The sequence below is a fragment of the Schistocerca piceifrons genome, chromosome X (genome assembly GCF_021461385.2).
Source record: "Schistocerca piceifrons isolate TAMUIC-IGC-003096 chromosome X, iqSchPice1.1, whole genome shotgun sequence".
Classification (NCBI taxonomy): Eukaryota; Metazoa; Arthropoda; class Insecta; order Orthoptera; family Acrididae; genus Schistocerca; species Schistocerca piceifrons.
Window position 1 is genome coordinate 36,370,982 of NC_060149.1, and position 25,384 is coordinate 36,396,365.

Below are 25,384 nucleotides of genomic sequence, written 5' to 3' on the forward strand. Positions count from 1 at the left end.
ATGTTGTACTTAATAATAGCAATGAATATGAAAATAAATTAAGCATGTTGTAACAATTTTTTATTGTTAAGATTGGCAATGGCCGACTGCTGTACTAAGTTTAGCGACTTTTACCTACACTCAGGCATACTGATTTGAACTACAGCTTCCAAATGAATTCTTGGTAGTTTCGTCCCCTTTCTTGATACGTACTTGCCGGCAGAAGTCGGAAACCGTCTTGCCGTTTGTTCTCTTTTTGAGGTCCCTGCTATCCTTATTAATCCTGTTCGATCAGGATTAATTTTATTTTATCCTCACTACTGTATATAAGAACCATATTTGAATGTGAATGTACTTACAATGCTCTTTCACGAAATATTGTTACTTCCACTCCTTCTACGTTACATCAGAAAACGCCGGTTTTTCCCCTTTCGACAGACACCTATTTCGTCGCCATAAAACGTGCAATGTCTGACAACCGACCAATTTGACTAAAACATTTTTAGGTGAAAAGTTGTAGATCATTAACATGTGTTTCAAAAACCCTAACAATGTGTCGAAAAGCCTAGTTCGTTGGTGATCATAGCCATCCATCAGTTTTGTATGGAAATCACATGATTAATAACGGTCGATGATTTTATCCAATATTAACTCTTGCTGTTTCATTTATTTATCACTACACTCTTTCTTTGGATTTTTCCCCCGCCGCCGGAAACACGTCCTTTCTGATAGGTCCTTTATTAATTGCCGCTAAATGTATCAGGGTAGAAGGCATTACTTTCAATTGACTATTGTTTAGTTTGTTCGTCACTTGAAGTCAGAGAGACGTCTGAAAGTTTTATTTGTCGTGACAGTGTTATGGACGGGGTAGGTCTGCCACAGCGAAGGAAAACAGCGTAGAAACTTTATTGAGAGAATTAAGATGGGAAAGGATGGTAAACATGTTACTTTGGTGAACTGTGCAGCTGTTGCTTTGCATGAAAAGTGCAGTAAACCTTATTATAAGAAGAACAGATACAGAGAAAAATGAGCCCCACATTTATCATTTAACTATTCCAAAGTTTTACCCTAAAATAAAGTGTTAATTTTGTGGGGGACGCATCTACAGGGTAACATTGAAAAAAAGATGAAGAAACCAATTTTTAAAAAAATTGTGTGTGCCTTTAAAAAAACATTTTGAAAATCGGTAATGGAAAAGGTGACGAAACGGAAGAATGACTGGGGCACTCAAGAAAAATTTCGAGTAAGTCACATCAAAGATCTAGGTGTTGAAAATAAACACCATGATAGTTGCACGAAAATGTTTTTCAAATCTGATGTTGCAGTTCACAGTAGCATTCCACGAACAAAAGGTGATGAAGTATCTGCCTGGGTGAATTTCGTTTGTAATCATTCGGAAGGACAGTTCGCACTCTAAAAGTTCTATGATGATTTGTAATTCGTTGGAACATAAATCAGCGCTAAGAAATTATGATATGCTTCCGAAATACAGGCAATTCCATCTTATCTGAAACTGGAAATTTGTGGTAAGTTCCTATGGGACCAAACTGCTGAGGTCATCGGTCCCTAGGCTTACACACTACTTAATCTAACTTAAACTAACTTACGCTAAGGATAACACACACACCCATACCCGAGGGAGGACTAGAACCTCCGAAGGGGGGGGGGGGGAGGCGCGAACCGTGGCAAGGCGCCCCAGACATCGCGGCTTCTCGAACCGGCATATTTTATTTGACAAGTGACAAGTGGTATGAGGCCAGTCACAAAGCCCAACACTAGGATCTGAACTGTTCAAAATTCTGTTGTAATCATGGAGGTCATTAAACAGGAGCTTATGAAGTGGAGACGTCCCTTCCTTCAGACATATTCTTGTTGAGTGTGACGTCCTGAGGCACTGAAACTACGTCTTCTAACGATAATTTGTCCAAAAGAGGTAGGAGGCCGTTCAAAGCTAAACACGCCAGTTAACTGACTTTCATTTTCTATTATTTCAGCTGTAAGACCGAGATCCTTCGTTTCTAATACATAACTTGATCTTGAGAAGATGGTTTGTAAACAATATGGATCAAGAGATCTTATAGATGTGCTATCAGCTTCTGAATTATCCTTATAATGTTATCAGACGGTTTGGAGTATCCGGTATGCAAAAAGCTGTAGAAATCTCTCAAGATATTTCCTTTATTCGACATGTCTTCAACTAATTATACCGTGTTCAAAAATTTGGAGGTCAGTACGCCCATGCCTCCCTGGATCATAACACCTGTGCCACCTAAACGATCATGTTCGGCAATGTTATCAGGTACATTACGTGTTCCCACTTCTCGCCATATGAGGCTACGTCCAGCATTGTCGAACATGATCGTTCTGGTGGTGCAGGTTTTATATTGTGGGGAGGCATAATGTTGCATGGACATACTGACTTCTAACTCTTTGAACGCGATACAATCACGGGACAACGGCATTTTATCACTGTACTTCTCACCGGTTGTCTTTTCAGGGGGCACTGTTCCCTGATTTCATTTTTATGGATGGAAACGCGGGACTGCATCGAACGGCACAGGTGGAGGAGCTGAATGGGCTGGCTTGTCTGTTCCCCCGATTTAAATCGTAACGAGCGTATGTGGGATGCGCTGGGAAGACGTATTGCGGCAAGTCGACATGTACCATCCTGCAGTTGTCGACCACGCTCCTGGAACAACGGAACGCCCTACCACAAGAACTACTCACCAACCTCCTGGCTAGCATGGGATCAAGTTGTAGAGGATACAATGCCATCCCTGGTCATCACACAGGCTATTAACAACCGTGTCCCGCCTTTTGTAATGTCCGGGGTACCATCATGAGCCACGGTGACTTCAGTGTAGTTGTTGTCTTCGAATAAAGTGTCATTTCTGTTTGTATCATTAGGTATTACTTTCAGTTACTTTATATTCTACGCTGTAGCTGTTCTTTCTGTATATGGTCTAAGTTTCATTGAGCTGCTGTACTTGACAGTTATACATCACACGAAAATTACTGTCGTCCTTTAGTTTTATCTTGAGGCATGCGATTTCTATTACATTCATAATGACGATATTTACTTACCAACTAGGGCCTCCATCACTTTCTTAGACTTTTTGAAGTTGTACTTCGATACTCTACAGCTTTTTGATTATACACTTTTTCGTCATATTGTTAAGTTCTACATATCTCAATTAAATACAAAAAAAGTGAACCTAGAATTGCGCCCTGTCACCGTTCTTGTCTCCTAGATAACATGTTGTTGTTGTTGTTGTTGTGGTCTTCAGTCCTGAGACTGGTTTGATGCAGCTCTCCATGCTATTCTATCCTGTGCAAGCTTTTTCATCTCCCAGTACCTACTGCAACCTACATCCTTCTGAATCTGCTTAGTGTATTCATCTCTTGGTCTCCCTCTACGATTTTTACCCTCCACGCTGCCCTCCAATACTAAATTGGTGATCCCTTGATGTCTCAGAACATGTCCTACCAACCGATCCCTTCTTCTGGTCAACCTGTGCCACAAACTTCTCTTCTCCCCAATCCTATTCAATACTTCCTCATTAGTTATGTGATCTACCCATCTAATCTTCAGCATTCTTCTGTAGCACCACATTTCGAAAGCTTCTATTCTCTTCTTGTCCAAACTATTTATCGTCCATGTTTCACTTCCATACATGGCTACACTCCATACAAATACTTTCAGAAACGACTTCCTGACACTTAAATCTATACTCTATGTTAACAAATTTCTCTTCTTCAGAAAAGCTTTCCTTGCCATTGCCAGCCTACATTTTATATCCTCTCTACTTCGACCATCATCAGTTATTTTGCTCCCCAAATAGCAAAACTCCTTTACTACTTTAAGTGCCTCATTTCCTAATCTAATTCCCTCAGCATCACCCGACTTAATTAGACTACATTCCATTATCCTTGTTTTGCTTCTGTTGATGTTCATCTTATATCCTCCTTTGAAGACACTGTCCATTCCATTCAACTGCTCTTCCAAGTCCTTTGCTGTCTCTGACAGAATTACAATGTCATCGGCGAACCTCAAAGTTTTTATTTTTTCTCCATGAATTTTAATACCTACTCCTAATTTTTCTTTTGTTTCCTTTACTGCTTGCTCAATATACAGATTGAACAACATCGGAGAGAGGCTACAACCCTGTCTTACTCCCTTCCCAACCACTGCTTCCCTTTCATGTCCCTCGACTCTTATAACTGCCATCTGGTTTCTGTACAAATTGTAAGTAGCCTTTCGCTCCCTGTATTTTACCCCTGCCACCTTTAGAATTTGAAAGAGAGTATTCCAGTCAACATTGTCAAAAGCTTTCTCTAAGTCTACAAATGCTAGAAACGTAGGTTTGCCTTTCCTTAATCTTTCTTCTAAGATAAGTCGTAAGGTCAGTATTGCCTCACGTGTTCCAGTGTTTCTACGGAATCCAAACTGATCTTCCCCGAGGTTGGCTTCTACTAGTTTTTCCATTCGTCTGTAAAGAATTCGTGTTAGTATTTTGCAGCTGTGACTTATTAAGCTGATAGTTCGGTAATTTTCACATCTGTGAACACCTGCTTTCTTTGGGATTGGAATTATTATGTTCTTCTTGAAGTCTGAGGGTATTTCGCCTGTTTCATACATCTTGCTCACCAGATGGTAGAGTTTTGTCAGGACTGGCTCTCCCACGGCCGTCAGTAGTTCCAATGGAATATTGTCTACTCCGGGGGCCTTGTTTCGACTCAGGTCTTTCAGTGCTCTGTCAAACTCTTCACGCAGTATCGTATCTCCCATTTCATCTTCATCTACATCCTTTTCCATTTCCATAATATTGTCCTCAAGTACATCGCCCTTGTATAGACCCTCTATATACTCCTTCCACCTTTCTGCTTTCCCTTCTTTGCTTAGAACTGGGTTTCCATCTGACTAGATAACATTACTTAAAATAAACATTTAGAAAATACCACGATAATAACAAGAATCTCTGCAGTTTCCAGAAACCGTGACGATGACAATAGTGCTAAGCTGCTGCCGTGTGAACGAATGTCTTCTCACGACGACCAGCTACAGTAACTGTGACAGTTACGGTAGCCCTCACGCGCTACCTTGACTTTCTAGGTCTCCAGAAAAACCACAACCCTTAGTGGTTCGGTCCACACGCTGGTCAGAATTTTGTCGCCAATACAAGCTCATCGTTGACGTATTCCCCTGGAGCACTACGCCACACTGGCAATAGCCGCGGTTTGAAAACACCGTAATTTTGAAATGAAGATTACATTGCAATCGACTTTAAGATGATTTCTCCATTTTTTTTAAGTTTTGTCAACATATGGGGGGCGCGGTTTAAACCCCCAAAAGACCTCTTCTAGTTACTCCCATGGCGTGAACTGTTTCAAACTTATAAGTAACTGGCATTCATTCGTTCATTCGTCCATAGTGTCCTATTGGTCGCAATAAGGAGAAACTTCAGGGTCTGGAACGAGTCAAGGTACAAACTAACGAAATATAAGCAACTCTTCAAAAAATAATCTGTACACTGTATTAATAATAAAAAAAATCACTACAATGGTTAATACTGGTTGTGCGTAGACCAACTAAATAACCCACATACATACAGGAAAGATGGTAACTGAATAGGGAAAAGCGTCCGATGCACATTTCTACTACTGAATGTTGGTGAAACATATAACTAAGAAAGAAAGGTTTTGGAATTCTATGGAATGTGAGCGATTTACAGGAAATGGAAGACACACAGAAAAATAGTGTGTAAAATGAATTTGCCAGTTATCGAGAGAGTTCAGTAAGTAGCCACATTGGAATGTGAAGTCATTGTCTTGGTCGAAAACAACTGGTCGTTATTGATAAAAGAACAATCCGACCAAGTGGAGCCATTTATGTAACCATACAGTCAATGTAATCACTGATTAAAGATCACCTGCAAGTTTGGGGATACTGTAGTATGTGTCATATATTAATAAATCCAAAGAAGAATCAGTTATAGTGCAGTGGGTTGATAAATGGACTCGTTCTTCTCTTACTACGATTTATATGTATAACACTTCGTGACCTCTTTCTCTAATGTGCTCGAATGCAAAAGTAATAACTACTTGTCAATACAAGAGTCATACTTCGGTAGTTTTCCTGTCGTAAAATAACTGGAGTTATTTTTAGCTTACCTGGACAAGTTAAATGGTTCTATTTTTAAACATAGTTAAAGGAAGGTAAACTGTGGTGTGATAACGAGGCAAACTGTGCTGTGATAACGAAAGTGAAATAAAAGGAGAGAGTCGAATACGCTTCGTTGCAAGTACAAGTACCATGATACTGACTCACTTCCAGTTAATGTATGATGAGTGTGCGTGTAAATGAGGATGCAGAGCTTATCAGTGCTTACAGGACTTCTTTAAAGTCTGTAACCGGCTTCTAAGTTTAGAGACAGAGACAGTGCTGCAGATTAACGTTTATACTTCTTACAAATTGTTACACAGTTGTTTCTTCACAGTAAGTGTTGGTTGGGTTGTTTGGGGAAAGAGACCAAACTGCGAGGTCTTCGGTCTCATCGGATTAGGGAAGGACGGGGAAGGAAGTCGGCCGTGCCCTTTCGAAGGAACCATCCCGGCATTTACCTGGACCGATTTAGGGAAATCACGGAAAACCTAAATCAGGATGGCCGGACGCGGGATTGAACCGTCGTCCTCCCGAATGCGTCACAGTAAATGTATATCATAAGCAATTTAGTTTGTAAATGAGCAGATTGTGAAGAGCGAAGTGTTTTCTCGGGTTAAAGCCATATTTATATCATGTGCTAAGACATTGATGTGTGCAGGTGAGCTTTTATACTTGTGAACTACGTTGCAAGGTTTGGTGCCTGGTAGAAGTTTTCTAACCAGCAGGAATGTTAATGATCTGTGATACAAGCCAGTAAAAACAGAGGAATTTACAAAGTTCCTTCCCAAATTGCAACACAAAGTAACTGTTTTCAACTGGATATTTGCTGGAACTTTTCTCATCTCTACTTAAAAGTCACCATTCGTCTTCCAAAACAAAAATACTCGATACCTCCAGGCCTAGCACCTCCCTCCCTCCATCCCACCTTACAAACTATAGTACGGGCGCCCTTAGTAAAGGACACACGAACAAACTTGATCATATTTATCTACTTATGGCACGAGAGCCAAATTGCACAAGACACGGACGCACATCTTATTTAGGAATCAAACAAAGACACTGCTAACATTACAAAACTCCAACCGAGAATTTGGTACCCTCAAGAGATACTGTGCTTACGTCTGCTGTGCGTTCCACGGTACCTGACACTGTGCATAGAGTGACACTGTAAGAAAAATGCTGATGCCTACTCAGCCCCACGAAGACATGCACCGAAACCCCCTTGTCTAAAGATTAGTGACGCGCCTTATGACACCAAAACGGAGTCTGCCTGGTGACTCCTCTTGATCCATTCTAGTGTATGGCCAGGTAGGAGTCCTTCTTCAGGCGTCTTCCTTGTTTCTTGATACTGGACTCCACCACGGCACGTTTGTAGTCTCACTTTCTTTGAGCAGGACACATATCCTTGATTGCTGAAAGACACTGTAAACATTCCACCTCGGCTGTTGTTTTCACATGTTTACTTTATTTAACTACCCGCAATTGGCCAATTTTGGCTTTACATGTTGACACCTACAGCTGCTGAGAATGGAATGCAAGGTGATAACTATCACAACTAAAGAATATATAGGCAACTGACAATGAATCTGATGAACGACCCTAAAGAATGAGAATAACTCTTATATTGTTACCGAATAATTTATTTTTAAAATCACATAAGAAAGATCTCAGATTAGCCAGCAGCACACGATGTTCTACTCGTATTGACACTGGTGCATCTTCCCTAACGGACTATCCAACATTCCCTGTGTTCACCTACAAGCACGTGTAACTGCCTGACTGCAGCATCAATCCTATCAGCTTTATTTTTGTAGCTTCAGAGCTTTGAAATAGTTATATTTTCTCAACTAGAACTATTATTCCATATCCAAAAAGGTGCATAGTATTATTCATTAAAACCTGGTTGATTCCTTTTTCGACATTTCCAGGTAATCGTCAGATTAGAAACAGATTAAATATTCAACATATCAAAAGATATTTCAGACAAAAAGTTCAAGAATTCACTCTGAACAGAGGTAAGAACAAACAGATGGTGCACTATATGTTGTGAATCAGTTTCATAGTTCTCAGATAATTGAGGTATCGGAGAAAAAGCTTCAATCCCAGGTGTTCATTCTTAAAAACACTCTGGGTTACAGAATTCTCCCGAAATTAAAAAAAGAGAAGCGATTTATTTCCTCTAGACGTCTTATTTTTATTTATGCAGAGACGCGTCATCAGTGGCGAATTTTAGCAACGCAAACGTTTCTCTTGTTATCATGCTAAAATTTCCTTCTTTCATCAAAATAATTCAATGTTTACAAAACTTCATATCACTACACTGTAACTACATTTTATATGCACCAACATATGACCTAACAAGCACCAAACGAAAACTGATAGCTACTCCTATTTTTCATTGCGATCTACACGAGTTTCGTGCAATGGGTTACTTAATTTCTAAATATCACAATAATTGATGAATGAGGCTATCAAATATGAAGGTATCAATTTTTCACCATGTAATTTTTTGAAACAGTATGGGGAAATCTGCAGGGCAGTCGGCGTGCGCAACCTGTTGGGGAACAATACACTGTTCAACTTTGTCACCCTTACAGGTCCCCTTGGGTAATATGTCGTCTTACTCATTTCCCTTAATTCCCATGTGCCCAGGTACAGATCAGAACGCCGCCACCTTTCCGTGTTATTGCAGGAAGAGAAGAGAATCGCATTTGTTATACATGACTTTTCCAGTCTGTCACTTGCTACGCCAAAGAGGGCGAAGAATGTTTCACTCACTGTAGCTAAGTAGGCAGCGCTCGTCCGCTGCGGTAATTGCTGTCGCTGTATGCTGCCCCATGAGAATATTCTATTCGCTGCTTCGTCACCTCACGCTCGCCTCCACTATGCACGCAGCTTTGTGCTAGCGCCTGTTAAGATTTCAGCCTGCCTTTGTGGCCTGGAAGAGAAACGCCACAGACGTACAGTGAGTAGGTTCCACAGCCCAAATCTTATTGTCCCTCACCTTCATCCAGCCTTCCTCCCATTGAACTCCGCCTCCATAGCTGAGCGTCCAGCGGTGCTGATTGCTACACTATGTGATCAAAAGTATCCGGACACCTGGCTGAAAATGACTCACAAGTTCGTGGCGCCCTCCATCGGTAAAGCTGGAATTCAATATGGTAGCCCGCATCTCGTGGTCGTGCGGTAGCGTTCTCGCTTCCCACGCCCGGGTTCCCGGGTTCGATTCCCGGCGGGGTCAGGGATTTTCTCTGCCTCGTGATGGCTGGGTGTTGTGTGCTGTCCTTAGGTTAGTTAGGTTTAAGTAGTTCTAAGTTCTAGGGGACTTATGACCACAGCAGTTGAGTCCCATAGTGCTCAGAGCCATTTGAGCCAAAATGGTATTGGCCCACCATTAGCCTTGATGACAGCTTCCACTCTCGCAGGCAAACGTTCAATCAGGTGCTGGAAGGTTTCTTGGGGAATGGCAGCCCATTCTTCACGTAGTGCTGCACTGAGTAGAGGTATCGATGTCGATCGGTGAGGCCTGACATAAAGTCGGACTTGCAAAACATTCCAAAGGTGTTCCATAGGATTTAGGTCAGCACTCTGTGCAGGCCAGTCCATTACAGGAATGTTATTGTCGTGTAACCACTCCGCCACAGGCCGTGTATTATGAACAGGTGCTCGATCGTGTTGAAAGACGCAATCGCAGCACCCGTATTGCTCTTCAACAGTGGGAAGCAAGAAGATGCTTAAGACGTCAGTGTAGGCATGCGCTGTGATAGTGCCACGCAAAACAACAAGAGGAGCAAGACCCCTCCTTGAAAAACACGTCGACACCATAACACCACCGCCTCCAAATTTTACTGTTGGCACTACACACGCTGGCAGATGACGTTCACCGGCCATTCGCCATACCCACACCCTGCCATCGTATCGCCACATTGTGTACCGTGATTCGTCAGTCCACACAACGTTTTTCCAGTGTTCAATCGTCCAATGTTTACGCTTCTCACACCAAGCCAGGCGTCGTTTGGCGTTTAACGGCGTGATGTGTGGCTTAGGAGCAGCCGCTCGTTCATGAAATCCAGGTTTTCTCACCTCTCGCCTAACTGTCATAGTACTTGCCGTGGATCCTGATTCAGTTTGAAATTCCTGTGTGATTGTCTGGACAGATGTCTGCCTACTACACATGACGATACTCTTCAACTGACGGCGTTCTCTGTCAGTCAACAGACGAGGTCGGCCTGTACGCTTTTGTGCTGTACGTGTTCTTTCACGTTTCCATTTCACTATCACATCGGAAACAGTGGACCTAGGGATGTTTAGGAGTGTGGAAATCTCGCGTAAAGGCGTATGACACAAGTGACACCCAATCACCTAACCACGTTCGAAGTCCGTGAGTTCCGCGGAGCGTCCCATTCTGCTCTCTCACGATGTCTAATGGCTACTGAGGTCGCTGATATGGAGTACCTGGCACTAGGTGGCAGCACAATGCACCTAATATAAAAATCGTATGTTTTTGGGGGTGTCCGGATACTTTTGATCACATAGTGTATGGGAGATATCTGGGTTCAATTCCTGGTATTGCCAGGGATTTTTCCTTGCTGAATGCGAAAGTTATACTCATACATACGCTGTAAGGTCGCCATCTTGTATTAAGTGTACAGTGTTTACACGTACATAGAAAAATTTGTGCAGTGAATTACGTCAAAAAGCAGGGCCTAAAGAGATAGTGCAGTGGTGTAATGTTACACAACAGCTCCGCCAGTGTACCAATTATGGAAACGAAGCTTTGGGACGATAAAATCGTAAGTGAACAATTATCTTATATAACAGCGTATCACACGATTTTTGCAACACGATAACTGATGCTAAACTATCTGCACCCCACACAGGCTGTGGTGTCAATAATAATCAACTACAGCTCTGAACCAGGAGAAGACATCACTGTAAGTCAATTAAAAATTTTATGTGTGTACAAATGCCTGAAGAAGGGGCAGAAAATACTCGGAGTGCGTTGCACTATGTTAAATTAAATACAAAACAAATAAAAGTGGCTGGTGGTTGATAATACAAATAAATAAAAATTGTAAAATTTGAAGGATTCATGATCTCACCCTGAATAGGCAGCTGTTTTGTAAATATTGTACCTTGTCATGTACGAACAAATTAAGAAACCACCGTTAAGAAGCCACATTAATCCTGACACGCGCGTGGGTAACTGGCAGTTCGTAACAAGCAGTAGTAGTCGTCGGATTCACTGGGGCAGTACTTAGCAGTGAAATTTGTTGCTAATCCTGGTCAGCAGCACTTATCACGCCCTCGAATGGATAGAGGCATTTAAGCACAGGCTTTTGGTAGAATCATCCATTTATTGATGGCCAGAGGCAAGAAGATCGTGATAGCAGTACCTGTAGGATACAAGACTGCGCAACATTAACCATCACAAAATAACGGGAGTTCACTGCTCCAACCCCATACAGCAAGTTGCATAATACCCTTGATTTAGTTGAATTTCTATTAGTGTGATGGTCAAGTTTGCTTTTTGAACTGAACTTTCAAAATACAGTATTAAAAGGTTACCCTGTGTTTGACTACTTTCAAGACTATCATTTTTACTAATTTTATTCATATGATTCCATGTGATGTTAAATGTTAATCAGAATTTTTTTTGTGACAGTAAAGGATGTCTTCGATCATGTTAATTTTTTTAATTACTGAAGATTTTTTCTTAAAGAAATGCAAATGCAGCCATTTTCTAAGACGAGGCAAAACGCAAAGTTTTCACGTAGTATGTTGCAAAGATGTTTATTTCAGGTGGAAATACTAACGGTAGGTATTGGCTTCGGCCTGAGCACGTGAGTGCTGAACTGCAATGAAATTATTTAATATGCAAAGAAATAAAGGTGCAGATAAGGAGTGAGATAAAGTTAAGTGCTTCGATAACGGTCAATAAGTCGTTGTGCAGTACAGCTTTGGAAAATGAAAGCCTTTCGATTATTGTTTGTTAGTTTATAGCAGACCACGCTTACGATCTATGTGATAGGGAGTACGAAGTGGTTCGTTAATGCACTAGTATACGCTTACATCAAAAGTAGAGGGTATGTGACGTGTTAAAGCAATATTTGGCAAACGAACAAGTGATGTTCAAAACTTAATTTATGCGAGGCAGTCAATGAACGTCAGTTTCTGTCTCGTTTTACAAGGATAATGGATTCTTAAATAATTATTAATAGAGAGTAGTAAATGAAAAAAAATACAGACACTTTGAAGATTAAGTTTCCACGTCTCTCATATATTTTTGGCCACGGTAATACAAATTAAAATGTTTTTAGTGTCAAGTTGTCGGTACGAAAAACTTTAGTATATTTCCATTAAACATTCTACTAAAATAAAGGATAAAATGTAGAGAATCATTGCAATGTTATGGTTACCGAGGGCTGAATGAACCCACCAGATACCAGCACTGAAATACCGGCTTCGCTTAAGTATTACCCACTCAACAAAGACTGAGCTCTCTGAGGCGCTCGCCATTTGGCACAACGCAAGAGGTACGTGTGGCTTATTGAATGTTTTGGTTGCGGCGAGTATTACCCCCGATGTCACAATAATTCCTTCAGAGACAGCAAAGAACTTAGAAGAGTAGTTGAACGGAATATAATCTTCTGAAATGTGGTGGAGAAAAGCATCAAATCAATCTTCGGACTGAAAACAACGACAACAATAACAACAACAACTCGTACAGTTGACAAAACAAAACTGTTCGCACTGTAGTGGCTAAGCACCGCATCTAGCATTCTCGGTGTGTACAGCCACGTCACAAATTGTGGCAACACCTCCGCCCCACTAATGCCCATGTTGAGTTATTGTGGCAACATATTGTCATACCACGGAGGTGTACTATACCAAACAATGAAAATTAGTACCAATTATACATTATACACTGAAACATAGGATGTCGCCAGTGATTACGAAATATGTACTGATTTTATCGGTAACGCAAGATGCGATCCGAAAAAGGTGTTAGATTTGCTGTCCAAGTAGCTCGTGGTCAGAGCGCCCGGCCGTCACTCGTTGAAGCAGAGTGTGGTCCCATCATCTGGCCAATGTCTTTTATGTCCCCGTCATGATAGCTGCCAATGGCCCTTCTGTAGTATATATATATATATATATATATATATATATATATATATATATATATATATATATATATATATATATATATAACTGTTATAGTAGATCCTAACTAAATCTATATTACAAAGCTCACAAAATTTTAAACAAAATTCATCCAAGATATTTTAAGGGCACTCGTTTTGTAGGAGTGAGAAAATATTATTATTTTAATGTGTAAATGATTTTAGATCAATCAGAATTCTACGAAAATTTTATCTTTTACGAAATTCGTATTTCAAATGTAGGAGAGAGTAACTAATCGAATAATTATCCAATTCTTTGCCACGAATGAAACTGGTAATGATTTTTTTTTCCAAATTACACACACATATATAAGGGCCAAACTCAACAGTAATCATTTTGTCCTTTTACTCTGGAGCACTAAAGCGGGACGAGGAGATGGAAAAGACAGGGGGGGGGGGGGGAGGACGAAATGGACAGAGAGAGAAGGAACAGGAGTAGATGGTTAAGGAGAGGAGAGAAGCGGAGATGGACAGAGACGGAGACGAGATGGACGTGCAGTGAGAGGGGGTAGGAGAAAAAAACAGTCAGGTCCAAATTAAGTTGCCAAAGAGGTAGTTGCTTTGTATCCATTAAACTATTCACAGAAGTAATAGCAAGAACGAGAAAGCGGATGCAGCAAAAAAAAAAAAATCATAAGATGAAACTGAGTAAGGGAGAATAAATGTTGAACGATAAGCTCATACAGTTTGATATCAAAGAAAAATTACAGACATGCTGGAAAAAATAAGTTCAACTATTCAGTGTAATGGGTCTGCATAAGAGGTTGAAATACTGTCAGACAATATTTATTAAAATCCGGTTGAGGGTGTACAATGATCCGAAAGACAGACGCAGGTATGAACTTCACGACGTCTAATTGAAAGAACAAGACTAGAAAAGGGTTTTCCAACAGAAATGACAATTCGTTTTCTCCTAATTTTCAATGAAAATAGAACTCAGTAATTTCGGTGTTCTGCGGGCATGAAACTACAGAAAGCAAATGACGGAATGCACTAGGTTTTTCCGTACTGCAATTATGATTTAATTGGAGAAAATGGCTATTTATGTTGTGATTCGACATGGTTTTCAATTTACCAAAATGATACTATCATTACCGAACTTTATTTGGAATACCGAAGAAAGGTGTCTATTATGGGAGAGTTCGCTGTGAGACAGCTATATTCTGACTAAAATAAGTGCTCAGCTCTGTTGAGAAGTATCACAGCTTAGTTCTCACAGCACCTCAGCGGTGACACTAAGATCACCACGGATCTGGACATTGTCTGGAATCCCTGATTTTAAAAATGTTGAATTTCAAGCTTTTGGTGTGTAGTTGCTTGTAGCGCTTTAATATCTGAAGCTGAGTAACTTTTACAACATAACTGGTATGATTGTATTCTTTACAATGTACTCTTTCTTCGCTATAATGAAATGTCCCTCAAACCGAGCAGCATATATGTGATGCTAGGCTTCTAGTGCAAGACGGCTTAATCCTAATATGTGATACCATGGGTATCCTAATACGCGACAGTATCAGGGTGTTAGGACACGCTATCTGATGTTAGTGTAGCTTCAGCTTGCCATCCTAGTAACTGGATTCAGACTCATATTTTTACTAAGTGCTTTGACGATTTTGTGAACTTCGACAAGCTGTCTGGTGATGATCCTGTTATGCTAACATTTGATGAGCATCGTATCACATTTCTGTGGCAGACAAAGCAAGAGAAAACCGTGTCCATGTCATGTTTATCATCCCGTTCCCGCATAAAATGCAATTTCATGTGTGTAACTTGTGGGACCGTTTAAAAATGGATTATCCTCAAGAAATAGAAATCTGGTTGGCAAATAACCCAAGTCAAGCAGTAATCTCATTTTTTATTACAAGGTTATTTGGAGCGGTCTTCTTGAGACCAGTTACAATGGAAAATGCTACAAACGGCCTCTGGAAAATGGGACTCTTCCCACGTCACAGGCATATACTTAGAGGAATGTACTTTGCAGTACATCAGGAGTCTGACATACAAGATGCAAATAGCGGAGTAAATGTGAATCTAAAAGGTTTGGGGAGAACACCCAAAATCAGCAAGGCGCGTCAAGAGCCGCCAACTCTAGTAAAATCAGTACGTTCTGAATCTGTTAAGCTGCTAAGATCGTCTCTATGTAGATAATATTTCAAACAATTCAGACAGAAGAAAGGTGTAGCGGAATCAAAGGAGATAGAAGCGAAAGTTTTGTCCTTGGCAAAGAAAGAAAGAATAAATACAAGGAACATAATCTTCCAATGATTCGGAGTCTCACGCTAATTTATTTGAGACCAGTGCCTTAGATGTGCAACCTGAAGGAGAAGACACTGTATGCATGTTCTGCACTGGTTGATTTTCTGGAGACTAACATAGAGAAATGGGGACAATGCATGGAATGCTGTTTTTGGGCTCCCGAAGAATGTTAATTTGAAAAAGAGCTTTTGCATGCCTTGACTGCACTTCTTTTGCACAGTACACACAGAAAACGTTGCAGTGGCAGTAGCGAAGACAATATTTTTATTTTAGGGTTTGCCTGTTCTTATAACTGACGATATTAAATGTTTTCTCTGACTGTCTCATATTAGAACAGTATTTCTGTTTTGATTCAAATTGACTTGTTTCTGCTTTTTTTTTTAAATTCACACGTATTAAGTAATATATAGCTCGAATTCGATAAATAAAATTCAAAATACAATAATCTCACGTAGATTTCCTATTAAGAAACTTGGAGGCATGGAGACGCTCAGCCACTTGAAATATGTCTCATTGTCCGCACGGCTATCCCATACATTTAGCACTAGGTCCCACACTTGGTCAGGTGTCGGTCTTTTCAGTTTCGTGTGACGCTTCTGTTTGGCCTATAAATTTTGAATGGGATTCAAATCTTACTGTCAAACAGGCCGTTCCATCAGGTCGACGTCAGCCTGTTGCGAAAGCCACTGCTGAACGATACTACTCGTGTGAATCGGTGAATAGTCCTGCTGGAAATGGATCACTTCATTGGAGTAACGCATCCTCGCACTCGGCACACAGTCTTTTTCATGGCGTGCACATACTGATCCACGGCGAGATTACCATAAATTTGATTAAGTATATCTGCCTCATCTGATGACATCCACACCCAGCTTGAGACTGATGTGACGAACACGTGACACGTATTGGGGGTCGTAACGTGCTCCTTGTGGCCTACAGACCATCACGGGACCCTCACTTACTGAACTAAATATTGATTCACCTGAGAAGATGACATGGGACCAATGATTTTCTACATTCAGTTCAGTGACACAGGCCTATAACGTTCGTGATCATCAGAGAGGGCCACTTTATTTGCATTCCGTACGGGGTTGCGAAAGATTTGCAAGCTTCCACGGAAATTGGTCTAATTCTTCAGTCGCACTGCTTTTAAAAACGGACATTCCATACAGGTGTCAACGAACACCTTGCCTTGCTAAGGCGTCGACACCTTTTCTAAGACCAACCCTCGAAGCTGGCCTTCTACCCCTGTCCAGTGCATCCGCTTTATCCACTTCTGGGCACAACGAGGCTGAACGCCACACCTAGCTGCCGCCTTACGCACACTGAAGCCATCATACTGGACAATTACCAAATGCTATCCCTCGTGGCCTGCGTATGATGAGTCAGTTCGGCAATAAATGACTGTAATTTACCCATCTGTGGTGCAGTGTTATCACGTTCGTCGTACGTCAGCTATATTCGTGTTACGCTTGCCACACGTAAAAAAATCAATGGTATTAGGTGGACATGAATCCTAATCATTTCAATGGTATTCTAGAGTCTCATACGCTGCCAGTTTTCTTTTTTTAACTCTCATTTCGTTCGTTATTGTTCGTTCCAGTTGTTCTATGCGGACGTCTCATGTCACCCGTCGAAGTTCGTCGTTGATTTAGTCACTCAGATTTTTTATTACAGAGGGCAGCTAAGCCCCTGACCGAACACGCTGAGCTACCGCGCCCTGCTCTTAGCTGCCACTTAACGGTACAGATTATAACGATATGTTTACGTAATGTGTATACATAAACATACAGTTATAAATGTCCCCGTTCGTAGCCGCTAATTATAACAATATGTTTACTTTTGTGCTGTAACATATAGCTATAATCAGCGGTGGAAACATATTTGCGAACGCCGACCGTGTGCGGCTGTTTCTTGTTGGATCGTCTGATCAGTCGGAAGTTGCATTGCAGAGGAGAGTAAATGCCTATTCAAAATATAATTATTTTGGATAGTTCAACATGAATTTCCTAAAGGACCGTAGTTTATCATGCATTTACCAGTAGAATATGGCGCGGAGAAAATATTTCGCCGCATGCAACTTCCGTCCGAACTCAACGGAATAATTCGTGACTGTGAACTCTCTATTTGGCAGAAACATATAGGAAATTAAATAATTTCATGAAGAAGTGAGACATAGATTCTATATTAAATAAATAGTCCATACACCAGTTCCATTTAAATCTGAATTTTGGCAATTAATAGACGAACTTACACTGCAACGAAGGATTTAACATGGATGCCGTTTTGACTGGCACTTCTCGTAATGAAAACAATTCCTTCGACGTTTTCACATACACGTCGCACAATAAATCTACTGCTAGGCACTTTTAGTATTACACATTTACTTTACACTAAAACAATATTATTTTTTAACGATACTAATACGGCGGCAACACATGCGCGTCCGACACAAGTTACAGGAGACAAGAGAAGAATGAGTAGCTGTTCATCGAGAATATCTCGTACATCAAAAAAAAATGTGTAAAAAAGTGTTCTTCTTCTGTCCGTTTTTCGCGCCGCGGTTTTCAAAGTCAATAACTCACAGCATCTCTGACGGCGCTTCGACAATAAACAAGTTACGTCACAGGTCGTTCACCTTTTACATTCTCCAACATTATTTGCTAACTGTAGCCGTTGCCGAGCGACTGCTCGATTAGTGAATGATTTAAAATGATAAGGCAATCACATAATGTTACAAGATTTGCTTTTACTTGTTTACTCAAAGTAGAAGCATCTCAGCGTTTCAAACATATAAAAGTGTTAAAAAAAGTCCATTATAAAGTCCAGAATGTTATTAAAGGGTATACAACAATATGCGGAAATTATAAGCAATCACAACAAATAAACAAAAGGTCTACAAGTAAAATCGTTGTTACAGGAAAGGAACAAATACACTGCTAAGAGTGCGTTACATGTGACGCTGCCACATTTGACAGTGTGTGTTGCGTTACCACTGGTGCAAGCTGTACACAACTGAAAGTACCTGAGTTTATCAAGAAATGCGAACTGTTTTGTTTTGTCGACTGTGTTGACGTTGTGGTTTCAGTCCAGCGACTGGTTTGATGCAGCTCTCCATCCATGCTACTCTATCTTGTGCAAGCTTCTTCGTCTCCAAGCACCTACCGCAACCTACATCCTTCTGAATCTGCTCAATGTATTCATGCTTTGGTCTCCCTCTACGATTTTTACCCTCCACGCTGCCCTCCAATACTAAATTGGTGATCTCTTGATGCCTTAGAACATGTCCTAGCAACCGATCCCTTCTTCTAGTCAAGTTGTGCCACAAATTTCTCTTCTCCTCAATTTTATTCAGTACCTCCTCATTAGTCATGAGATCTATCCATCTAATCCTCAACATTCTTCTGTAGCACCACATTTCGAAAGCTTCTATTCTCTTCTTGTCTAAACTATTTGTCGTTCATGTTGCACATCCATACATGGCTACCACTCCATACAAATACTTTCAGGAAAGACTTCCGTACACTTAAATCTATACTCGATGTTAAGCAATACATTCGTTCCCATTGTCAGTCTACATTTTATATCTCCTCTACTTCGACCATCATCAGTTAATATGCTCCCCAAATAGCAAAACTCATCTACTACTTTAAGTGTCTCATTTGCTAACTCAATTCCCTCAGCATCACCTGATTTAATTCCACTACGTTCCATTATTCTCGTTTTGCTTTTGCTGATGTTCATCTTATATCCTCCTTTCAAGACACTGTCCATTTCGTTCAACTGCTCTTCCAGGTCCTTCGCTGTCTCTGACAGAATTACGTTGTCCTCGGCAAACCTCAAGACTTTTATTTCTTCTCCATGAATTTTAAATCCTATTCCCAATTTTTCTTTTGTTTCCTTTATAGCTTGCTAAATGTAGAGATTGAATAACATCGGGGATAGGCTACAACCCTACCTCACTCCCTTCCCAACCACTCCTTCCCTTTCGTGTCCCTGGATTCTTATAACTTCCATATGGCTTCTGTACAAATTGTAAATAGCCTTTCGCTCCCTGTATTTGATCCCTGCCACCTTCAGAATTCGAAAGAGAGTATTCCAATCAACATTGTCAAAAACTTTCTCTAAGTCTACAAATGTCCTTAATCTATATTCTAAGATAAGTCGTAGGATCAGTATTGCCTCGTGTGTTCCAACATTCTACGGAATCCAAACTGATCTTCCCCGAGGTCGGCTTCTACCAGTTTTTCCATTCGTCTGTAAAGAATTCGTGTTAGTATTTTGCAGCCGTGACTTATTAAACTGATAGTTCGGTAATTTCACACTTTTCAACACCTGCTTTCTTTTGGATTGGAATTATTATATTCTTCTTGATGTCTGAAAGTAGTTCGCCTGTCTCATACATCTTGCTCACCAGATGGTAGAGTTTTGTCATGGCTGGCTCTCCCTGGGCTATCAGTAGCTCTAACGGAATGTTATCTACTACCGGGGCCTTGTTTCGACTTAGATCTTTCAGTGCTCTGTCAAACTCTTCACGCAGTACCATTTCTCCCATTTCATCTTTCTACGTCCTCTTCCATCTCCATTACATTGCCCTCAAGTACATCGCCCTTGTATAAACCCTCTATGTACTCCTTCCACCTTTCTGCTTCCTCTTCGTTGCTGAGTACTGGTTTTCCATCTGAGCTCTTGATATTCATACAAATGGTTCTCTTTTCTCCAAAGTCCTCTTTAATTTTCCTGTAGGCAGTATCTATCATACCCATAGTGGTAATTGCTTCTACATCCTTACATTTACCCTCTAGCCATCCCCGCTTGGCTATTTTGCACTTCCTGTCGATCTCATTTTTGACACTTTTGTTTTCCTTTTTTCCTGCTTTATTTACTGCATGTTTATATTTTCCCTTTCATCAATTAAAATCAACATCTCTTCTGTTACCTAAGGATTTCTACTAGCCCTCGTCTTTTTACCTACTGGATCCTCTGCTGCTTTCACTATTTCATCTCTCAAAGCTACCCATTCTTCTTCTACTGTATTTCTTCCCCTTTTCTTGTCAATCGTTCCCTAATGTTCTCTCTGAAGCTCTCTACAACCTCAGGTTCCTTCAGTTTATCCAGGTCCCATCTCCTTAAATTCCTACGTCTTTGCAGTTTCTTCAGTTTCAGTCTACCGTCCACAACCAATAAATTGTGGTCAGAGTCCACATCTGTGAAATGTCTTACAATTTAAAACCTGGTTCCTAAATCTCTGTCTTACCATTATATAACCTATCTGAAACCTTCCAGTGTCTCCAGGCCTCTTCCACGTATACCCCCTTCTTTCATGATTCTTAAATTAAGTGTTAGCAATGATTAAGTTATGCTCTGTGCAAAATTCTACCAGACGGCCTTCTGTTCCATTCCTCACATCCATTACATATTCACCTACTACTTTTCCTTCTCTTCCTTTCCCTACTATCGAATTCCAGTCCTCCCATGACTATTAAATTTTCATCTTCCTTCACTATCTGAATAATTTCTTTTATCTCATCACACATTTCCTCAATCTCTTCGTCATCTGCGGAGCTAGTAGGCATATAAACTTGTACTACTGTAGTAGGCGTGGGCTTCGTGTCTATCTTGGCCACAATAATGCGTTCACTATGCTGTTTGTAGCAGCTTACCCGTACTCCTATTTTTTAATTCATTATTAAACCGACTCCTGCATTACCCCTATTTGATTTTGTATTTATAGCCCTGTATTCGCCAGACCAGAAGTCTTGTTGCTCCTGCCACCGAACTTCACTAATTCCCACTATATGTAACTTTAACCTATCCATTTCCCTTCTTAAATTTTCTAACCTACCTGCCCGATTAAGGGATCTGACATTCCATACTCCGATCCGTAGAATGCCAGTTTTCTTTCTCCTGATAACGACATCCCCTTGAGTAGTCCGCACCTGGAGATCCGAATGGGGGACTATTTTACCTCCGGAATATTTTACTCATCATTTAACCATACAGTAAAGGTGCATGCCCTCGGGAAAAATTACAGCTGTAGTTTCCCCTTGCTTTCAGCCGTTCGCAGTACCAACACAGCAAGGCCGTTTTGGTTAATGTTACAAGGCCAGATCAGTCAATCATCATTACTGTTGCCCTGCAACTACTGGAAAGGCTGCTGCCCCTCTTCAGGAACCACACGTTTGTCTGGCCTCTCAACAGATAGAATTTTTTAAGTAACCGCCTCTGACTTCAGAGAAAGTTGCAGTTTTCTTGTAGAAACCCTGACTCATTTTAGTCAAGTAACTAAAAATATGCTGAACGTTTAGTATTGCAAAAATCAATGGGTCGCCTAGGACTTTGTGGCTTGCTTTTGAGTAAGGAAGACAAAAATTCCCAGTCTTCTTTATTAATTATGGAATCGATTTAAAGGAAATCATATGCCAAAAATCCATCCCAATCACAGAAATTCTTGGTCAGCAAGTGCACAATTAGCCGGACAATGAATTAGACACCGACTGGTATTTCACGAATGCGCGGCATTCAGAAAACAGTTTGGTAATTAGTGTCAATGCAGAACATTACAACATTTATAAGGAGACCAGAAAACGTTACTATTTACCACAAGTCAACGTCAACAGAGATACGAGGGCAATTAAATACGTTTAAATGAGGCAGTTTGCGTAAGAAAAGACAAAATGACAAAATTATAATGAAAGACCTATACTGTGCTATGTTTATTATCAGCAGACTAAAGAACATAGTAAAACTCAGAGAGGCAGAGCCGCCCGCAGTTAGAATACAAACGATACTTCAGAAATAGGAAAATGTGTTTCCTTTAAAGAATGTGATTTATAATTGTTTCTCCATTCACAATGGACATAGCTTCACGGACAGTGGGACTACAAGACGCGATTTAACGTTTTTATCCTTTCTCGTAGTAGCATTAGGAAAGTACCTGTGTATCGAAAGGCAGGATCACGAGAGGGAAGTTGAGGCAGAGTGCTGAATCAAGACCACGGGCCCTAACTTGATTCGATGTTTGTTTTGGACTAGTAGTTGAAAAACTTTTAATTAAGAAACGCAAACAGAGCCCGCAGGGGCTACCAGGTGCAGCAAGGCTGTGAACAAGCTCTGCTGCTGTCCGCAAATTAAAGACTGCCACCGCTCTCGCAATCAATAGACGTCTCTCCTCTAGCCATTCAGCCTCAAATACTGAGTTGATAGCTTCGCGCCGGGTGACTGGACAAACCGTATTACCCCATTGTCCGCAGATGAAACACTTGCTTACGAAATGTTTACCGTAACTGAGGAAGAGCGCACGGTTAGAACTTAACGGCCGGTCAGCGCCCACGTCGTCAGAGAGTGAGCACTAATAGGGAATGGACTAGAAGGACGGGGGTAGATATTGAATGTAGTGTTTTTGTAGGAAACATCTAAGTTTTCACCGCAGGAGAAATCACAGATAACGTAAATCTCGATCACCGGACAGTGATTTGAAACAAGTTGTCCGGAATGCGAGTCCAGTGTCTTAACCACCAGAAACGCTACTTCGTTTAGTCTGTAACTAAGAACAAGAAAATCTGACACGGTAGATATTATGAGTAGTACTGAGATTCCCTCTCCAACATTAAGTTGTAAGATTCCTTCTAGATTTAAAAAAATGAATTACCCTTCAAACCAGTCGGATGAGCCATGAATTATCAAAAGGTCCTCTCATACACAATGTTTAGACCCATGAAATTAATTAGAAACGCGATCTGGTTGTACAAATGTTTTAGAAAATTATCTAGACATTAGGCAGACAGTTCTTTCTTTGCGCAACGATTTTTTAATGGGTGTAGCAAAGATAATTGAATTTATGCGAACGAGAATAACCCTAACAGATATCTCACCAATCATGAAAATGTATAAAGCAACGTGGCTGATAGCATCGCACAGGGCCATGGGCACATGAACCCAGTCTGTTATAATAGCTCACAAATACAAGGCATCAAACGAGCACACTTGTTATAGAATAAAGGACTGCCACTCTGCCTGCACTCTCAAAACCGGCAGGAAATCATATGAAGAAGAGCGAAGTATATCATCTACGATGAGTGATTTCAATTTTGATGTCAGTAGCAGTAAGAAATCAAAAAAAAATACGACAAATTGCTGACGGTAAGTAGTACGTTTCGCAATGAACGATCGTATATTAATTTCTGAGTTTAAATCAACATGAACTCGTCCAAATAGGAGAATTATTGGAAGAGAAAATTGATTTGAAAGAATATTTGAATGTAAGTCCATCTAAATGATTCTCAAAAGTAAAGAAATCACGAAGCATGTGTAAATCAAAGGTCTGACAACAGGTGGCACACCGAGTTGCAGCACGAAAGAAAATCAAACTAGATAAGATTTATACAAGTCGCAAAACGTTGACATATGTTCTCTAACAGACAGAATGACAAAATTCATTGTGCTACCATTCGTATGAATTAATCACACACAGATTCTGTACTGAGCAACGAAACATATTCTCCTCACAAAGTCACAAAAGCCGGATCTTCACATGTCGCCGGCCGCGGTGGTCTAGCGGTTCTAGGCGCGCAGTCCGGAACCGCGCGACTGCTACGGTCGTAGGTTCGAATCCTGCCTCGGGCATGGGTGTGTGTGATGTCCTTAGGTTAGTTAGGTTTAAGTAGTTCTAAGTTCTAGGGGACTGATGACCACAGTAGTTAAGTCCCATAGTGCTCAGAGCCATTTGAACCATCTTCACATGTCAGGGACATCTAAATCAAGCAGGTTTCAGTAACTTCGCGAAAGAAACCAAGCAAATACACCGACGGTAAAAAAAATCGAAGCACCAAGAAGGACTTGTGCGATATAAACCGAAGTTGGTAAGCGTCTTTCTACATCTGAAAGATGATGTCTATACAGGGTGTTACAAAAAGGTGCGCCCAAACTTTCAGGTAACATTCCTCACCCACAAAGAAAGAAAATATGTTATGTGGACATGTGTCCGGAAACGCTTACTTTCCATGTTAGAGTTCATTTTATTACTTCTCTTCAAATCACATTAATCATGGAATGGAAACACATAGCAACAGAACGTACCAGCGTGACTTCAAACACTTTGTTACAGAAAATGTTCAGAATGTCCTCCGTTTGCGAGGATACATGCATCCACCCTCCGTCGCATGGAATCCCTGGTGCGCTGACGCAGCTCTGGAGAATGGCGTATTTTATCACAGCCGTCCACAATACGAGCACGAAGAGTCTCTACATTTGGTACCGGGGTTGCGTAGACAAGAGCTTTCAAATGCCCCCATAATTGAAACTCAAGAAGATTGAGGTCAGGAGAGCGTGGAGGCCATGGAATTGGTCCGCCTCTACCAATTCATCGGTCACCGAATCTGTTGTTGAGAAGCGTACGAAGACTTCGACTGAAATGTGCAGGAGCTCCATCGTGCATGAACCACATGTTGTGTCGTACTTGTAAAGGCACATGTTCTAGCAGCACAGGTAGAGTATCCCGTATGAAATCATGATAACGTGCTCCATTGAGCGTAGGTGGAAGAACATGGGGCACAATCAAGACATCACCAACAATGCCTGCCCAAACGTTCACAGAAAATCTGTGTTGATGACGTGATTGCACAATTGTGTGCGGATTCTCGTCAGCCCATACATGTTGATTGTGAAAATGTACAATTTGATCACGTTGGAATGAAGCCTCATCCGTAAAGAGAACATTTGCACTGAAATGAGGATTGACACATTGTTGGATGAACCATTCGCAGAAGTGTACCCGTGGAGGCCAATCAGCTGCTGATAGTGC